At 41.7% G+C, this 19,950-nt stretch overlaps 1 protein-coding gene across 23 annotated transcripts in view; it reads right to left on the bottom strand.

Annotated features, from left to right (window-relative positions):
• The window catches only part of PARD3 (par-3 family cell polarity regulator), a 634,782-nt gene that overhangs the window by 102,952 nt on the left and 511,880 nt on the right, over positions 1-19,950 (bottom strand). The gene's annotated exons all lie outside the window — the stretch shown is intronic.

Below are 19,950 nucleotides of genomic sequence, written 5' to 3'. Positions count from 1 at the left end.
GGCAACAGGTACAAAAGTGGCTCCTGGAAGCCCTAACTAGTGGTGTACCCAGTTCAGGAGGTGAAAGAGCAGAACTGGACCAGGTAACACACCGGGAAGCTTTGGCTGTCTGCCCAAGTTCTCGCTCCAGTTCCGCTCTCCAGAGCGTGTGCTCCCAGGTCCGCAACTAACACTGAATAAGCAGTTCAAGTCCCCGCTGTAGGACATGTCAGGGATAGGCCAAAAATAGTAGCTGTAGCATTCACAGACCCAGAGGAGAAGAATCCACTTTAAATGTCCACCTTACAAATCAGAACCCATTGAAGGTTTAGGAATTATTAGTTCCCCTTCTCAGCTGGGTCTGCTCATTTAAAACAGGTCACAATGAAAGGATCTAGTAACCTTTCTTCTGGATTTCTAGATAATCTCAGCCTCTCTTGTTCTTCAAGGTTAATCACACAAGGCAATCCTAGGAGGCTTATCTCCCAACTGCGGGGAGGACAAGGCAGGAGGCAGCGTTGTACAACTACTTCCTGAGAAACCGAGAAACAAAATAATGACAAATCCTACTACCAGAAAGAATTCTAGAAGAAACTGGTTCCATTTATTTATGGTACATAATCTTAATTAAAGAGGAGGAAGAACCCTGAAGAAATATGCCATTAGCTCTTTCACTTTAGCTGGAATATGCGTCCCCCCTAATTATGAAACAAAGCGCACCTTTATGCACCTGGTGATTTTCTGTGCCATGGTGTAATGTAATGTACAACGGGGATTGTTTTAATAGGGCTGGTAATGAGATCTGGGTGGAAAATCTCTCTGTTAATTTAGCAGTCCTCCTGAGATGTTAAAATTCTAGTTTGCAGGTGTTTTAAAGTTCCTCACCAAGCATGACCCCAGCCTGCCCCCTAGTTTTGACATTAGGTTTTAAATATCACCTGTGAATCTCTTGGTCCATTTATCCTCATCAAAAATCACTTCTACTCTCCTCTTCCCTCTCTGCCAATGTGAGTTTCTTTTGCTTTGCCCAATACTATCTAAAATGTTATTGAATTAATAATTTGATGCTATAATAATCCATAAATTTTGAAAACAAGCCTCTATAGAGTTTAAACGCTATGATCTTGTCCCATCAAAGGCAAAGCAACCTCAAATAGGCAGAACCAACTCGAGCTGCTGCTGTCGCTTCTTGACCTTTTTGTTTAAGGAATACATCAGTCCCTATAAGCATACTTAAATAAATGACTTGCAAATTAAAAGAAACATTTTTATGATTCACTGCAGTAGCTTGCTTTTTGGGATACAAGGTTAAAAGTGAACAGTAAACCTTTTAAGGTTATTGAAACTAAATTATTAACGCTGTGTTTCACCTTCCTTTTGTCCTCTTTATGGCGTTCTCCCTGATTACTCACTGCAACTCCACTCCTACAAGTTGTAAATCAAATGAAAAATCTTTAAAGCACAAAAATAGCTGATTAAAATGTTCAACCATAGAGGAACTACAGAGATGATGGGGAGGGACACACCGCACTTCTTTTTAAAGATGAAGCTTCTGATAGCTTTTGAAGAAATATGTTGTGAAAACTGTACACTTTCATCTCCAGAAGTGAGCAAAAGGGACAGTCCCGCTTTTGAAATCCATTTGCAACCTTCAAAATAATGAGTACTTTCTTCCACTTGCATTGCACCTGGTACCTCACACCAGAGTGCTTTTCACCTGTACGGTTTGATGCTCAAACACGAACTGCTTCAAAGGGGGCTGGTGACTGGTGGCAGAGGATGGGCTTTTCTCCACCCTCTGATTCGGGATGACTGACAAAGGTCTGAAATCAGAATTGGGGGGGGGGGGGCTGCAATGTAACTGAGGAATGCCACGTTCCACCCTACCTCCATGGAGCCCCCATCTCCTCAGCTGTCAGATGGGCTGATGACGCTTTCTTCTTAGGTCCTAGTTGTGAATATTATTTACACCCCTGAGCATACCCTCAATAAAATATTCATTGGGTAACTCATGCTTTACACATCTTCTAAAAGGAGGGTTCTATGCTTCACAAAACCGTTTGAATTCGTTAAGTGTATTCTGATTAATAAAGCAAGTCCAGTCCTGCCTGGAGCCCCAGCACATTACATCTGGGATTCCCAGAGGAAGCTCCGAGAAGGGAGGAATGAAGCAGAGTGGCAGGTGGGCCAGACGCGGGGCGGGGGGGTGCAGAATGCATGACTCCACGGGGTGGGATTGGCGGGGCTTTCAAAAGCAGCACAGTCCCCCATATCCCCCCTTCCTGACACGCTGGGTAGAACAGCTACCACGAGGCTCGTGGGCTGTGCGTCCTGGACTGAAGGGTTCTGCTGCTGCTGTTGTGAAGCCCTTCCTAATTTATCCGAACTTGTGTAAGTGATGTCGGATGGGACGACAGAGCGCGTGAGGAGCGGAGATCCTGCACTGCGCATGTGCTGCGTGGTTCCTATTCGCCCTGTGAGCGCAGACCATCCCGATGGTCCCGAGCCCGGGATCTGGGTGGACCCTCAAAGGTGGGAGCTCAGCAGAGGTGCTACCGCCCGAGAGGCTGCTCTTCCCATTCAGACTAGAACTTGCTTTGGATGCAGAAGGCAGGCAGTGGTGTTCTGAGAAACAGAAACGACCAAGGAGCCCTATCCTGTCCTTTCCCACTCATGTTAATTTAGGTAATTAGCCAAACACACTGTAAAGGATGACGCAGAAGGAAAGGGGAAGACGGAGCGACGCACAGATCCTTTCAGTCCTTCCTTACTCATCAGTAAGTCAGAAGGAGGGAGTGTGAGTAGGGTGTGGGCTTATAGAGAAGAGAGATATCAACAGCTGAGTTAGATTTGTTCAGTTTCCCCAGTTGGTTGACAACGCAATATGTATGCGTGTATGAGCTGTGAAACTCGAATTATGTAATTTCAGTGATTCCGCATGCAAGAGAAATGCTCTTGTATTTGTATTTAAAACTGGCATCGATCCCAACAGTGTGAATGTGCTTAGCACTACTGAGCTTAAAAATGGTTAAGATGGTGAATTTGATGTTACGTGGGTTTTACCACAACAAAAAGAATGGCATTACAATGCTATCAAGATGAACGGTAAAGTCCATGCTAATAATTTAAAATTTCAATATTTCTTTACTTAGAACAACATTCAATAGCATATTAAAAACATCATGACAAGCCGGAAAAGAAACTATAAAAGAAAGGAACAAGCTTTCTATTTTCATGCCTTTAACGGCACATTTTTCTTGCCTTTTAAACAAAGGACCCCGAGTTTTCATTTTGCGCTGGGCCTCACAAAGTTCGTAGCTCACACTGACCATGAGCCGGTTACCTGAGTGGAAGTCTTTGTCCTTGGCATGACCTAGGAAAACTGAAGCTGGCCCAGGAAGGACCAGGAGCTGCCCTTCTTGCCGAAAGCAGCAGAAATAAGAGCACCGGGCCCCTCCTCCTGGGGACTGACAATGTCAGGCTCCAACAGGGGAGTCACCGTAAAGACATAGAACCCTCTATCTACTCGACTGCTCTGGCAATAAATGTGAGAACAGAAGCAACAGTCACAGCAGCAGCTTTCTGGCATAACCAGGATCATAACGCATTGAGAGAGGGAGAGATCCATCTGGTGGTGGTGAAGGGAGAGAGTTGCTTCTTACCTTCCTGAAGGCTATCCCAGGTCTGCGAGCATCTGCAGGGTCCACAGGGGGCTTGCCAGAGGCCCAGGATGGACCAGCATTCGAGCTCTGGGAACAGAAGCCACCAGCAATGCCCTTACTAACTTCTACCCTGAAAGAGAGCTTTCCTGCTTGTGTGGCCATTCAGAATCCTGCCGCTCCAGTGTCTCAGCCGTACCTCTCCTTCTGGACTCCAAGTCACACAGGGTAAGACCAAGAAAGGGAAACAAGACACCCAACCCCCCCAGAGCGTGTGCTACCCTGGACAGCTCTCATTTAGGATGCCCCCTCCTCCCATTCTATGCTGGCCCACCAGGCTCCCCTCTCCCCTATCTGACCAAGAGCCCTCTGCTCTTTGGCTGCTGAAAGCCTTTCTGGAGGTCTACCACGTGCCTACTATTCTAGGCACATGATTTATCTCCATCATCTCACTGGGAACTCCTAACCATCCCCTGTGGTGTCTATTAGAGCTCCCCTATTTTAGATGAGAAGCAGGTTCCAGGAGATGGAGTAGTGCATGTCAGGTCAAAGAGAAGCAAGGGGCAGAGCAGCAACTGCACCATCTGCAGACCACGCTCCCCACACATCACAGTGCTCCCGGGTCACGAGGAAACACCGGGGCACATCCGCAGTACAGAACATCGTGAAGCAACTGGCCCGGGCTCTGCACAAGCGGTACTGTCCAAAAACATTTAAAAAGGGAGTGGGGACAGAAAGAACATTCTAGATGAGAAGAAACTGAAAAAGACATTGCAATGATATGCATAAAACTTAATTGGATCTTGGATCAAAAACAAACTATACCAATTGGGGGAACTTGAATGTGGATTATATATTGGATACTATCAAATCGATATTAATTTACTGGGGGTTAGTTTTGAAAAATGGACTAGAGAACAAAGACCAACTTCAGGAGATGTCTTAAGGGGGAAAGGTGAATGCAATGGGAGTCGCAGCTGACCATATATGTAATGTGATGTCTCTAATAAGAAATGTAAAGCACGTGCGTACACACACACACACACACATCAAAGCAAAGGACACTGTATGAGGCACAGAATGCTGTGGAGGGATCCTGCAGGCTCGACATGATCAAGTTCACGTCAGCACAGAAGTAGTTAAAAACATTAACAATGACAGCCATTAATTAGCTTATTACACACCTTAGGTCTACACACCTTCTTTATATTCTTTAGTTAGCCTTTATAACTTCTCTGAGACCGATATGAACCCCATTTTACAAAACAGGAAAGGGGCTCAGCGATATCACGTAATATGCTCAGGGACACACAGTCCAAGATTCCAAGCCACGTCTTTGTGGCTCCAAATCCCAGCCTAATCATTGTTCCACACGGCATATTTTAAAGTAGATGAAAGGTGAGGAAATAAAGGTGGATATTAAAGAACTTGTTCTGAAACCTCGAGGATGTACTTGATCCCCACAGTTTGATACGATCAAACCTCTGAGTAGGTCAGCCTCAGGAGGGAGAAGTCTCAGTCTGAGAGCCTTTGCCAAATCCGAGCGTCATTACTGCCCTTATATTCCTGTCTCGAGACAACAAACCTGAAGAGATTGACTTAAAAGCTTTCTGTAGGACATAGTTAAGAAGATCAATGTCCAAATACATTGCTCACCGAATCCTGCTTAAGTTGACAATATGGAAAGATTATTTCTCAGCTGGATTTGGGAAAATCTCACAAGATTTTGCAGAGGTACATGGGGAATTGGAGCAATATTATCAGTATTTCTTCTCCTTCCATCAATGTTTTAAACATATTGAAACCCCTCCTTGGGGGAAGGGCCATTCGTGTGTGTGTGTGCGCGCGTGTGTGTGTGTGCGTGTATGTGTCTCCGCAGGACATAGGGCACAGAGCTTAATACATACTAAACCCTCAGTAAATATCTGTGGAGAAAGTAAACTAGAATCTCTCTCACCTGATTATAAAGAAATACAAACAACCTTTTATTGCAGAAAATTGAGAATAAATCCCCGAGGCAGTGGTTACCGCCTCACCTTGCGCATAGGAAAACCATGCCTCAGGTGCCGCAGCGGGAAGCGTACAGGACAGGGAGATGGAAAAGGGTGCGTCCCTGCAGTCAACAGGGACAACGAAAGCCCTCAGCAAACCAGAGCACAGAGTGACTGCACGTAAATAATAGAGATGGGACCGGCTGTATGTCTGCTGTCGTCTGAGGGTTTCCAGGTTTTCTTAGATATGCTATTTCATTAGGGCTGTAGCCATTATCCATCACCCTGTTCAAGTCCCATCAAATCACTGTCCTTTTTCATATGTCTATCTCCAAAAGCTACAAAGCAGCTCTGCAGAAATCTGGGTACTGTCAGCTAGAATGATTTATTCCTTTTCCTGATCAAGCTGGTTCCCTGGACTATTTTCATGGTTGTTGTTGTTTCAAATGCTAGCGGGTTTTAAATTCTGAAAGACACACACACACACGCACACACACACACACGGTGGGGGGGAGATTTTCAAGGTTCACAGAGGCAGATATTTAATTAAATTCAACCAAAAATATTTCAGGTTCTACTACGTTTCCAGCACCGAGGAAAGAGTGATAGAGAGGCTCATATTCTGGTGAGGGAGACAGACATAAACACACTGTGACAATACAGGGTCCCACACTCAACATCAGACAAATGTACAAAGAGATAGGGAAGGAACAAATTTTATCAGAGTAGCGAAGAGAGGACATGGAAAACATCACAAAAAACTTAGATATCCAAGACAGTGAGTTCCATAGGATGGACGGGCTTTTGTCACACAGACTGTTGTCTATTTGAACTTAATTATTGGCTAGGATATCCACATGTGTATGAGATGACTTCAGCTCCTTACTCCTCACACCATACACAAAAATCATCTCAAAATGGACCACAGACCTGAATGTAAGAGCTAAAACCATGAAACTTCTGAAGGAAACACAAGAGGAAATCTTCATGGCCTTGGCTGGGGGCAAAAGTTCTCAGATATGACACCATAAGCAGAAACCTATAAAGAAAAACTAAAAATTTGGATTTATCAAAATTAAGGACTTTTGTACTTCAAAAGACATCATTAAGGAAACGGACAAGTGTCCATCAATGGATGAATGGTAAAGAAAATTTACATACACACACACATACACACACAGATACAATTGAATTTATTCAGTCACAAAAAAGAAGGAAATCCTGCCATTTGTGACTACACGGATGGCCCTTGAGGGCATTATGCTAAGTGAAATAAGTCAGACAGAGAAAGACAAATACCTATGCTCTCGCTTTTCTATGGACTCTAAAAAACAAACAAGCAAACAAAACCCTGAATTCCTAGATACAAAGAACAGACCCATGGTTGCCAGAGGTGGGGGCTGGGGGTTGGCAAAATGAGTGAAGGTGGTCAAAAGGTAGAAACTTCCAGATAAAAATAAGTCATGGGGATATGATGTACAGCACGATGACTATATAAGACTGTGATACACTTGAAATTTGCTAAAAGAGTAGATCTTAGAAATTCTCATCACAGGAAAAAAAATTGTAACTGTGAAGTGATGGATGTTAGTAGACATGTTGTGGTGATCATTTTGCAATATACACATACATAAAATCGTTATCTTGTACACCTGAAACTAATATAATGTTATATGCCAATTATGTCCCAAATTTTTTAAAAAACGTTAATTGTGGACTGTAGGGTATTAAAAAAAAAACCTGACAAGCCACAGAATGGGAAAAACATTGGTAAGTCACATCTCTGCTAAATGATTTATATCAAGAATACATAAAGGACTCTTAACTACTTGATAATAAGAAGCCAATTCAGCCAATCTTATTAAAACAGAGTAAAAAATATGAATAGTTTACCAAAGAAAAGGTATACAAATGGCTAACAAGCAAAGACATTCAACATCATTAGTCATTAGGAAAATGCAAATAATTAAAATCATAAGATACCACTTCACACCCATTAGGATGGCTATAATAAAAAAAAAAACAGACAATAAAAAGTGTTGACAAGGATATGAATAAATCAAAACTTCCCTCTACTGGTGTGGGAACGTGAAATGGTACCATCACTTTGAAAACCAGTGTGACAGTTTCTTTTTCTTTTTTAACAATAATTTTTTATTATATTATGTTAGTCACCATACAGTATATCCTTAGTTTCTAATGTAGTGTTCCATGATTCAATATTTGCATATAACACCCAGTGCACCATGCAATATGTGCCCTCCTTAATACCCATCACCAGCCTATCCCATTCCCCCACCCCCTTCCCCTCTGAAGCCCTCTGTTTGTTTCCCAGAGTCCACAGTCTCTCATGGTTCATTCCCCCTTCTGTTTACCCACCCTTCATTCTTCCCTTCCTTCTCCTACTGATCTTCCTATTTCTTATGTTCCATAAATGAGTGAAACCATATGATAATTCTCTTTCTCTGCTTGACTTATTTCACTTAGCATAATCTCCTCCAGTCCCATCCATGTTGCTGCAAATGTTGTGTAGTCGTTCTTTCTGATGGCTGAGTAATATTCCATTGTATATATGGACCACATCTTCCTAATCCAGTCATCTGTTGAAGGGCATCTCGGCTCCTTCCACAATTTTGCTGTTGTGGACAATGCTGCTATGAACACTGGGGTGCATATAGCCCTTCTCTTCACTACATCTGTATCTTTGGGGTAAATACCCAGTAGTGCAATTGCTGGATCATAGGGTAGCTCAATTTTTAACTTTTTAAGGGACCTCCATGCTGTTCTCCAAACGGCTGTACCAACTTGCATTCCCACCAACAGTGTGAGAGGGATCCCCTTTCCCCACATCCCCTCCAACATTTGTTGTTTCCTGCCTTGTCAATTTTTGCCATTCTAACTGGCATAAGGTGGTATCTCAATGTAGTTTTGATTTGAATTTCCCTGATGGCTAACGACTTTGAACATTTTTTCATGTGTCTGTTAGCCATTTGTATGTCTTCATTGGAAAAGTGTCTGTTCATATCTTCTGCCCATTTTTTGATTTGATTATTTGTTTCTCGTGTATTGAGTTTGAGAAGTCCTTTGTAGATCTTGGATACTACTCTTTTATGGATAAAAGGTATCCAAATCGGCAAAGAAGAAGTCAACTGTCTCTCTTCGCAGATGACATGATACTCTATATGGAAATATATAGAGTATCAAACTACTAGAACTTATAGAGCAATTCAGTAATGTGGTGGGATACAAAAATCAATGCTCAGAAATCAGTTGCATTTCTATACTGAAGAAAGAGAAATTAGGGAATCCATTCCATTTACAATAGCACCAAAAATCATACATTATCTCGGAATTAACTTAACCAGGATCTATATTCTAGAAACTACAGATCACTCTTGAAAGACATTGAAGAAGACACAAAAAGATGGAAAAATATTCCATGCTTATGGATCGGAAGAATAAACATAGTTAAAATGTCCATGCTACCCAGAGCAATCTACACTTTCAATGCCATCCCGATCAAAATACCAATGACATTTTTCAAAGAACTGGAACAAACAGCCCTTAAATTTGTGTGGAACCAGAAAAGGCCCAGAATCACCAAGGAATTGTTGAAAAGGAAAAACAAAGCTGGGGGCATCACAATGCCGGATTTCGAGCTGTACTACAAAGCTGTGATCACAAAGACAGCATGGTACTGGCACAAAAAGACACACAGACCAATGGAACAGAATAGAGAACCGAGAAATGGACCCTCGGCGCTCTGGGCAACTAATCTTTGACAAAGCAGGAAAAAACACCCAGTGGAAAAAAGACAGTCTCTTCAATAAATGGTGCTGGGAAAATTGGACAGCTACATGTAAAAGAATGAAACTTGACCACTCTCTCACACCATACACAAAGATAAACTCCAAATGGATGAAAGACCTCGATGTGAGACAGGAATCCATCAAAATCCTAGAGGAGAGCATAGGCAGCAACCTCTACGACATCGGCCACAGCAACCTTTTTCATGACACATCTCCAAAGGCAAGAGAAACAAAAGAAAAAATGAACTTGTGGGACTTCATCAAGATAAAAAGCTTCTGCACAGCCAAGGAAACAGTCAAGAAAACTAAGAGGCAGCCCACGGAATGGGAGAAGATATTTGCAAATGACACTACAGTGTGATAGTCCCTTAACAAGGTAAACACAAACTCACTACCAACCAAACAACCCCACTCCTGGGTGTGTGCCCAAGAGAAATGACATGTGTCCACACGAAAACGTGTATGGAAAAGTTCATAACAGCATTATTCATTATAGCCCCACACTGGAAAGATCCAAATACCCATTTGCTGGTGAATGAAAAAAAAAAAAATGTGGTCTATCCACCCAGTGAAATCTTACGGAGCAATAAAGAGGAGGAACTATAGATATATGCTACGATACGGATGAACCCAAGAACATTATGCGAAATCAAATGCAAAATATATGTATATTTTATAGTTCTACTTACATGAAATTTGAAATGTCCAAAAAAAAAAAAAAACCGAAACAAATTTAAAAAGACAGAAAACAGGTAAGTGGTTGCTGGGGTTGGGGTAAGAATAGGGAATAACCTCCAGCAGGCACAAGGGATCTTCCGGGGATGATAGGAATATTCTAAAACTGGATTAGAGTGATGGCTGCACAACTCTATAAATTTATGAAAAAGAATTGAATTATACACTTAAAACAAGTGAATTTTATGGGGTGTAAGTTATCTCTCAGTTAACGGTTAAAAATTACTGGTTAGGATGAAAATCGGAGAAAAAGACAAAGATTTTTAGGGAGCATAACAGCTGAATAGTCTGGTGTGTGACTAACATTTGTGAATAAATGAACACAAAATGAGAGACTGAACGACCGTCACAGCCCTGCGGCACGCTGATAAATACTCCCACCACGTGAACCTCTCTTCCCATGTTCCTGGGTTACCCATGCGGGCTTTTGTGGCTAGAGGGATTTTTTTTTTGAATTCTCTCTTCTTTCTGCTTTTCATTTCTATACTCACCTTACCCTGCCTGTGATTGCTCGATCTTCCTTTTACATCCAAATTACCCCAGTCCCCTGGTCTCTGTTTCTCTTGAACCAGGTAAGATGACGGGGTCTACCAGCCGTGTTTCCTGACCATCTTTCTCAGGCTCGAAACCTCCAGTGCCTCACCCCCCCGAAGCAGCTACTCTGTTCCTGGGGAGTGGGCACCCCACACCCAGCCTCAGGACCCTCTACGTGGGATGCTTCCCCTTCTTGCAGGAGCGCGTTATGTCTGTTCTTCAAATGCAGCTTCACGCTCTTCTTAAACACATCCTGCAGCGAGTAAGCCTAAAGATAAACCTCTTTAACGGCACTGTTCGGCTCTTATTCATATGTCCCTTGGTTATTCTTCTCTAGCTGGGGGAGGACGGTGTGCGCGCATGGGTGTCTGCAACCAGATGAAAAACTCCAGGTCACACACCACATCCTGCCCCGTATTTCTCACGCTTTCAGAACACCTAGCCCGTCTTTGTGTTATTTTTGTTGTCGGGCAATAAACAAGTGACCACAGGTAGGAAGGAATGAGGTGCCGATACGACAAGGAAACATTTCTTTCATTTTAAATGTTTTATCCAATTTGCCCATTTGAACACCTTCGCTTACCTACAAAAAGCGAAGCGAGAACTACTCCTCCACTACCCTTGCTTATCATGTGGCTCTCATATTAATTCCCACTCACACTCGGGCAGTTTGAGGAGCCCATAACTTCTGTTCTTATTTATGCATTTGGCCAGCTATGGGGAGAGACAGAAAACGCAAGCGCATTACCGTGAAATATGAATAACCTTTCTTTGCCCGGCTCCGGGTAGGCCCTGAGCTGGGGAAACAATTTGGCCTTTTGGCTCTATTTAATACATTGAGCAACCACAAATCAAAGACTGCAACCAATAAGGAAACACACACACAAAAGAACATAAACCAACTCAGCCACAGAGACCAGGAAGGCCTCAACCTGGCCGTTTCCTGAGCAGAGAGAAATGCACGAGGCACGGTCCGGTGCAGACCACAACATCGGCTGGGGCCAGAGAGGCTGCACACCTGCTCCGTCTCGGCCTGTGCCTCTACCCCAGACTTGCACCATGAAGACGGATTTCTTTAGAAGATGCATCGGTGAAGCTGAGCCTTCTGTTTACGTTTGTCCAAAAACATAATACAGCCAATATCAAGGTGTTTACTTAGGGAAGAACAGATTGGAAGCTTTCCCTGTCTAGCAACTCCCTCTGGACACTTGAATATAGACCTGGAACATCTGTATCTCCTCCAAATTACACTTCTTTTAGTCAGTTTCATACTGGAGACGTCCTGCCCTATTTTGGCCTTTTACTTTTTAAAGCAAACCAGCCAGCTGGAAAACAAGAACCCTTTTCTTCTATTCTCCTTAAAATGACAAGTTTAGAAAGCAGAGGGGAAAGTCCACAAGCAATAACTTAAAAAAAAAAAATGCACACCAATTTCTCTAAGATTGCTCTTCTGTATCCAAAAGGAGACACTCGTCCCAGCCATGAAGATCTGCCAAAGTGTGCCAAACTTGGTGTAGAAATCCACATATACACAAACATAGACACACGCACACACACCCCCCAACATTTCCTGAAGTGAAATTATATTTCCTCTTACACGAAAAAATATATATACTGTATGAGATGTTTTTCCCTTTTATTTGATGACACGTGCTTTAGTATTATGCTCCTAAAAGACAAAAAAAAAATTATTCAGGAAGCATTTGTTACGAAGAACCAACTTTTGGTTGCTGAACTTTATTATTTCCAGAAGTCATACTAGCTGGAAATGTATGAGTTACCTCTGAAGGTCATAAAATTTCAATCAATTTTAGAATGTCAGCGCTGTCTGCGGCATATTCCAGAACTCACCATTCAAAGTGGCAGTTGTGGCTTAAAGTTGATCATCTTTCAGGTCTATCACTGACTTTCACAATGTTCACAGGGCAGAGATGCACAGAAAACTTGTCTGCATCAAATGCCTCCTCTGGAAAGTCTCCACCGCTCTCCCCAAACAGCCGCCCATTGTTCTCGGACATGGACAGACTTTGCTTTAAATCTTCATCTTTTTTCCGAGGCTCTCTTGCTTGTTAATGCCCTGACCTTGGCATCTGTGCGCCAACGACAGCTAATGCGATGTGCTCGAACAATGCTGACTATTGGCAAGGAACATAAGCATGCTGAGTGATGTCACTGAACTCATTAGGGATATATTTGACATTTTGGCCCAAGAGAACATACTTATTAAACACAACCTTCGTGAACAGCAGTGTGGCCTGTTGGTAAGTCAAGTAAAACAATGCATGTTTTGTCTTGCTATAAAAATAGCACTTTGACCAAGAAATAGGGTTTCTGCTCTTGTCTCTCTAATTATGGTAGCAAAGCAAACTGAAAGATAACTTACGTAAGGAGAGATAATCATCTGAAGTTCTCAGGGCTATGTTAGACATTTTACAGAATTTAATGACGGTCCCAATATTAATCAATCACTCAGGAAACGTTCCCTTTTCCGACCCTGGCCCAGGAGCAGAGGCAGCTGTTACTGCTCCTGAGACAATGTTACTTGAGAAAACGTCTTATACGTAGACAAAGCAACATCTAAATTAAGATTTTAGTCTAGATGGCCTATTTGCGGACAGATAAAGTGGACAAAATGTGGTTTCCAGCGACTCCCATCAACTGTGGTTTTATCGCCCCAGCTACTCTGTGAAGGTGGCTTGCCCTGGACGTGACAGCCAGGGAGGGCAGCTGGAAAAGGTCAGAGTAACACTGCTGAGCTCTGGTGTCAGACAGGAGACCCACGGGGCTTTGGACACCGCGGAAACACAGCACTGTGGGCCTCGCTTTCTGGCCCTCTGGAAAGGCAAGCCTCTCATTAGCTCCCAAAAGAACAAACATTTTCTGAGACTCTTTTTCCAAACAAGATGACTTTCAGGCGCGTGCGTAGACTCTCCCTCGCTTACTGAGCAGTACGACGGGAGGAAGCCGGTCAGAAAAGTATTGAGTAACGGATGCCGGGCCGTGTAAACTGCTACTTGGTCCTCCAATGATCATGTAGGGAGAGCAATGTGGAAGAGTGGTTGTGATCTTTGTCTTGTGGCGAGCATAAAATAAAGGCTAGGAACAATCTCTGAATTCAAACATGCATTTCTTGCCCAGCTCGGCACTGGGCGCTGAGCTGAGGAAATAATTTGGCCTTTCCATCCCCTCAGGAGACTCTGTGTCACAACAGAGCATGCCTGCCTTCTGTAGACTCTTCTGGCTTCTACCCCATCAGGCACATGGCCAAATGCCTTCAGGTGGCTAAATCTACAGTCATGACTCTATCCACATCTTACTCTGTCTACAACTTACTTTCCACACAACTGACCACTGCCTCCTTCCCGTCTTGGTTTCTCCACCACCACACTCTCTCGACTTCCCTTCTAGTATTCCTTCTATCCTGTATCAGTTTCCTTTGCTCTCTCCCGCTCCTGCACTGGTCTCTCAATACTGGAGATGCCCAGGGCCCAGAGCTAGCCCTTCTTTCTCTTTATCCTCGCCCTAGCTGGTACCATTCATTTCCACAGTTTTGAATATCATCTGAAAGTTGATGATTCCCACATCTGCGTCTCCTCTGATCCGCATACTCGTCTATCCCACCCCGACCATGTTCTGAACTCAACACTTAGATTTCGCCCTGCACCTGTCCCTCTGGTTCTCCCCACCTCGAGAAGCGGTGTCACCACACACGTAGTTGTTCAAGTCAGAAGCTTGGGAGTGAATCTTGACTTCCTGTTCAGTGAAACCAGCCAACGGCGGGTCCTGTTGGTTCCGCCTCCAAAGTCTCTCTCAAATCCATTCATTTGCCATCCTACCACCTATCCTACACCGTTCGTTTCATCTCCAGGCCAGCGCAACAGTTTTCCTGTGCCTGCTACCACCCACGGTGCCAGGTGTTCTCTGCTGTCTCTGCTCCGAAGCCACCTTTTATCCTCCACTCTGTGTTGTGAGAGCTGCTTTCTGCACCTATTATTTCTGGATATTTCATTATCTTTTTCCTCTTATAACCCCTGTGTAACCAAGCCCCTTTACTAAATCCCACCTGCTTGAATCCCTAGTACAGTTTCTGTGTTCCTGGGTGACATACCCACCTTATAATCTATTTTCCACATAGCATAATTTAAAATTAGAAGTCAGACTATGCTCACAAGCTCAAAAGCGCTATAATGGCTCCCCTACAGCACCTTGAATAAAACTTATCTTGTAAGCTTTGCCTAGAGGTTTGATTTCCATATACCGCTTTGATTTCATCCCATGCCACATTAGCTTCCTTACAGTTTCTGGAACAGGCTGAACTTTTCCCTGCCTTTCACTTGGTTCATGTAGCTCCTTCTGCCCGGACTCTTCTTTCCTCCATGCCTGCCTTCCTCGTGTTCTTCAGGATTCAGCTCAAAGGCATCTTCTCAAAGAAATCTCCTTCCTCCTGAAGTATTTCAGCGACCGGATTAAGTCCCTATCATAATCTGTAATTAAATATGTATTCATCGATTTTTTTTTTTTCATTTAACTCCAATCCCCATGACATAAAAGGCAGGGACTTTGTTGAACAGCACCATGACCTCAATATATATCTGTTCAATGAATAAATGCATGAATGAAAAAGTAAATGAAAGACTACCATTCTTACTATGTTTCTGTAAATGAATAACTTCCAATACCACAAATAATTCAAAAATCAGAAATATCTCTATTGCTTACAAAGGATGATTTGCAAGGCAAATTAATAACATATATGCACTTCAGGGAGAAAACCACTTAAAACATACTAGTCCACGGTGGATTCTTTAGAAACATTGCTTTATTTACCCACTGATATACAATTTGTAATTTTTTCTTATCTATTTACCAAAGCAATTTCTCCAAGGAACTCCATGAATCTGAAAGCAATTAAATTACTATTAATTTTTTTAAGAGTCTATAATTTAGACCACTGATTCAGTTCGGTCTTCCTCTTACCTAACATGAATTTAGTGAGTTTTGCTGCATTTTCTGCATTCATTTTTTTTTAAAGATTGTTATGTTACAGAAGTATAAAAATTCTTTTAATCCCATTGGTTGGAATATCACAGATTTTCCTAATAATATCAAGTCTACTGTTTGGTGCGACAGAGCAGAAGCAGACAAGAGAGCCACAAAGTCTGCTCAATGCTACACTAAGCATGAAGACGACTTGGGTCAGAATCAGCTCAAGGGCTGGGAAGATTCCAGGCATTCCTCCAGAGCCTCCCACTTTGACTTTTGGTATAACCTCATTCAAACTGTTTGCCTTTGTCATGTTCTCTCCTACTCATGGACATTTTTGTGATGGATATTTACATATTGGATATTTACATAGTATTATTTACAATTGGTCACTATTCGTGGATAATTTGCTTTTTTCTAATTCATCTATGTGTTTATAAAATGCCACATTAACTACCACTGCTGTTTAGTTACTGAGTTCTAATGACTGACATAAACAAACAAATGTGTGTGTGTGTGAATGTGACTGGCATGAAATCAGATCTTGCCGCGTTCTGACTAATGATATTCACTTGTGATCTTGGTCTCATTCCGAATCAATGGCGCATATTTACAAGAGTGAAGGTTACAATCACTGCTTTTGCACTAGCATGGCCTGCATATTTTACATAGTATTAAGTGATTTTGATCTGTTCTAAGAAAATGTCTGACAATATCCACTTCCATCCATTTCCTAGCTGAAATGCTTCCAAACACAATATTTCCCCTCTAAAAGTATCCAACCATGTAAAAACATTCACACACTTTCACAGGTGCTTGTATTAATGGAGACAGAAGATACCAAGAAAATCCTGCACAACTAAAGGTTGCTAGTAGGACAGTGTCACCTATTCCATAGTTGATGAAATAGTAAATGCTAGAATCAGCATTAGAAGATAATTCTGGAGATTACGCCCAATCCAACCACCTACTGAAGTACGAGGCCAGTTTTAGGGTGTGTGATGGCCATCATAGGACTAATCTAAGGCTTATGATGGAGGGAAACAGGGTGAGAGAACAGGGACTGGAAGGTTAATGACTAAGTTCCACAATCGAACAATGCACTGTCCAGTGACACAGTATCAATCAAAGAAAACTGTATCAAGTAATAGATACTGTATTTATTTTAGCACTCACTTTGACTCCCTACCCCTCTTCAGTGTCCAGGGCCACCTGATCATTTTAGTTTTAGTATCACTTTTACTAGAGTCTGGTAATTTATTTAACTGTGTCAAATAAAGACTAAAAATAATGACACTTTCTTATAACGAGTATATGACAATTAAAAGCTTAATTATAAAAAAATAGTCTCTCACCTCTAGTAAAATAGAAGCCTTTTTGTTGCGGTGGTGTTTTTTTCTGTTTAGCATTATGTAAAAACTGTCTTGAGCCGTGACTGTCTTGCAACACTAGCTCACGGGAAAAAATGGCTCTAGACCTGTGGTGCTGCTCAAAGCCTAAAACTGTTAACAAATGCCAACATTTCTGAACCACGACCAAATATTCAAAAGTTTTTGTGGGATTCAAGAAGAAATAACGTGGGATAGACCTTCACAATTCTCTTAGCCCCGATCAAGTCTGAATGATCTCCATTATGCGAACATGTTATTGGCACATGTCTGCGGCTCCTTTCAGCAAGCGAGGTGGGGGGGGGGGGATAGGGGCAGGCTGAGAATTATGATCCTTAAAGCATTTGGAAACTTTAACAATAATTGAGCTCCCGGAAAACAGTATTGCCAATACTTTATCATAGTCGATGTTAAAATAACTTAGAATTAGATGTTCTACGAAAAGAATTTTTGAATTCCTACTAAGAAAAGAGAAGCTGTAGCTGACAGATGCTGAGGTCAAGCCACGCAGCCTTTTACAGCTAATGCAAAACCTATTACAGCGCTCAGTACACAGCGTTGGTTGTCAGACGAGCATGTGTCTTTAAACTCTTAACCACAGATTAGAGGCTTGCTTCCTGAGGGTTTTTCGTTTCTTTTAAACAGATGGTCCAAAGTGAGGATGAAGGAAGCTGTTTTGATCCATTGTGTAGGTACAGAATGTTATCTTTGTTTTGTTTAAGCATTACACTACCTAGAGTTAAATAACTGGGTGACAATTCTCAGCTTTACTTTGAAGCCAGAGCACATGCGAACAAAGTGTTTCGTAATTTTTCTTAGCATATTTGCATAAATGTTTACTCTCCTGCAAATATGAATGTAAATACAACTATCCTCAGTTACTTAAGGGATGGGCACGCTTCTATACACATTGTCGATTTATGTATTTTTTTTAAGCAACTGTGATCATCTTTGGCAGAAAGGAGAAAAGCTGCTGTTTGCAGAGTTTAAAGATAGGAGGCCATTGCCTTATTGAAGTTGCCATACAAGATCTAACAGCTTTCAAAAGGTAAAAAGTAAATCTTCCTGACAAGTCTTTTGATTTTACAAACTATGAACACATGCATGTGAATTTAACTCTGAAATTTTGATACTTCTGGGCATTTGCATATGACACCATTCTGATATACATTATAATCTGAAGTTACATTACTAAAACAATACGGCTCAAAGTACTACTTCTCCATGAATGTGGGATTAGGAATAAAGAACACTGTCTTTCTAAGCTTAGCATTTGAATACATTATTTTATATGCCTCCTCTGGTTTGGCTTCACACTGGTAAATGGTGTTTCATCAGCCCAAATGATTGGGAAGATGGTTCATGAATTTAGTTTATGAATACTGACACATTTCAACCCACAAATGGGGATGTAACACTGCATCAAAATGGAGCTAAAAGAGGAAAAAGAATACAGCAGCCAATGGGAAAATCTAGATGAATTGAACAAAGGCACTTAATTTAATAATGAAATCCACTCCAATGTACAATGTACTGTACTATACCTCTAGCCATTCAATTATTAAAATAAATGCATATTCAGATGTTTCCCAAAGATGCCTTCTTTCTCTTTCAGATTCAAAAGAACGCCTTTCTAATCCAATACAATTCTTTTCACTCTGCATTTCAGCAGCTGTCTTTCCTGATTTCTAATCAAAGCTGATGATAACTGGCTTTGGCAACAGACTGCAGTATCCCAAATGAGTAATTAAAGCTATAAATGTGCTCACTTCTTCCTCAAAACCCAGGGTGCATTTCATAGCCTAACAGATTCAGGCTCAACAAGGCTCTCCTGGTTTTTAAATTTGGTCGGGATCTTTAGTGCATTAATAAAGGAAAGGCTGAGGTTTTGTGTTAGCATTTTTCAATAGGCAGTTCTACTTAGACAATACAAATGTCAGTAGGGTGAACAAACTCCTTCAGTCTCCAATATCTCCCCCACATATGGGCCCAGGATGAAGAAGCTGGCAGCCAATAATAGTGTTCTACTAAGAAAGAGAAATACGGAAAGAAAGAGGATATAGCATTTAAAAAAAAACAGAAGAAAATATTTTCAAAATCAAAGAAAACATTTCAACTATGCAAGGCAGAACACTTTCGATCTCTGAGAAACAGTGGTCAAGGGAGGAGATGCCCCCTCTGAAATGGACTCCACCTTGAAGGGGTATATTCCCTTCTAACCTACCTGCTCCCCTGTAAGAAAGACGAACTCGTAAAAGGGAAAAAAAAGCAATAGATACACTGGGTCAACGTAAAGCCTAAATAACATTTCCTTTCCAGCTCTTAATAAATGCATGATACAACCATGAATAAATGTAGGTTTTTCATATACATAATTCAGAACAGACACTTAGCTCTGATATTTTAAAAGGGGAATAGACCTTCATTAGAAAGAGAGATGGGTATTTTTTTTAATCCAAAATAACAGAAACAGTTCCACATTTTTTAAATGTTTTTTTATTATATCACATTAGTCACCATACAGTACATCCCTGGTTTCTGATGTAAAGTTCGATGATTCATTAGTTGTGTATAACACCCAGTGCACCATGCAATACGTGCCCTCCTTACTACCCATCACCAGTCTATCCCATTCCCCCACCCCCCCTCCCCTCTGAAGCCCTCAGTTTGTTTCTCAGAGTCCATAGTCTCTCATGTTTCATTCCCCCTTCTGACTACCCCCCTTTCAGTTCCACATTTCTATATGTGTTTACTTAAATGCTTAACTGAATGGGAAAAAAGGACTCAAAATAAGAAAAGTTTACTTTAAATTAAATCGAACAACTTTTATTGAAGGCTACATGCCTTCTTAAAGTATATTGGTGAGCTACTC

The sequence above is a fragment of the Ursus arctos genome, unplaced genomic scaffold (genome assembly GCF_023065955.2).
Source record: "Ursus arctos isolate Adak ecotype North America unplaced genomic scaffold, UrsArc2.0 scaffold_30, whole genome shotgun sequence".
Classification (NCBI taxonomy): Eukaryota; Metazoa; Chordata; class Mammalia; order Carnivora; family Ursidae; genus Ursus; species Ursus arctos.
Note: the sequence above shows the minus strand (reverse complement) of the source record. Positions and strands in the feature narration are given on the sequence as shown.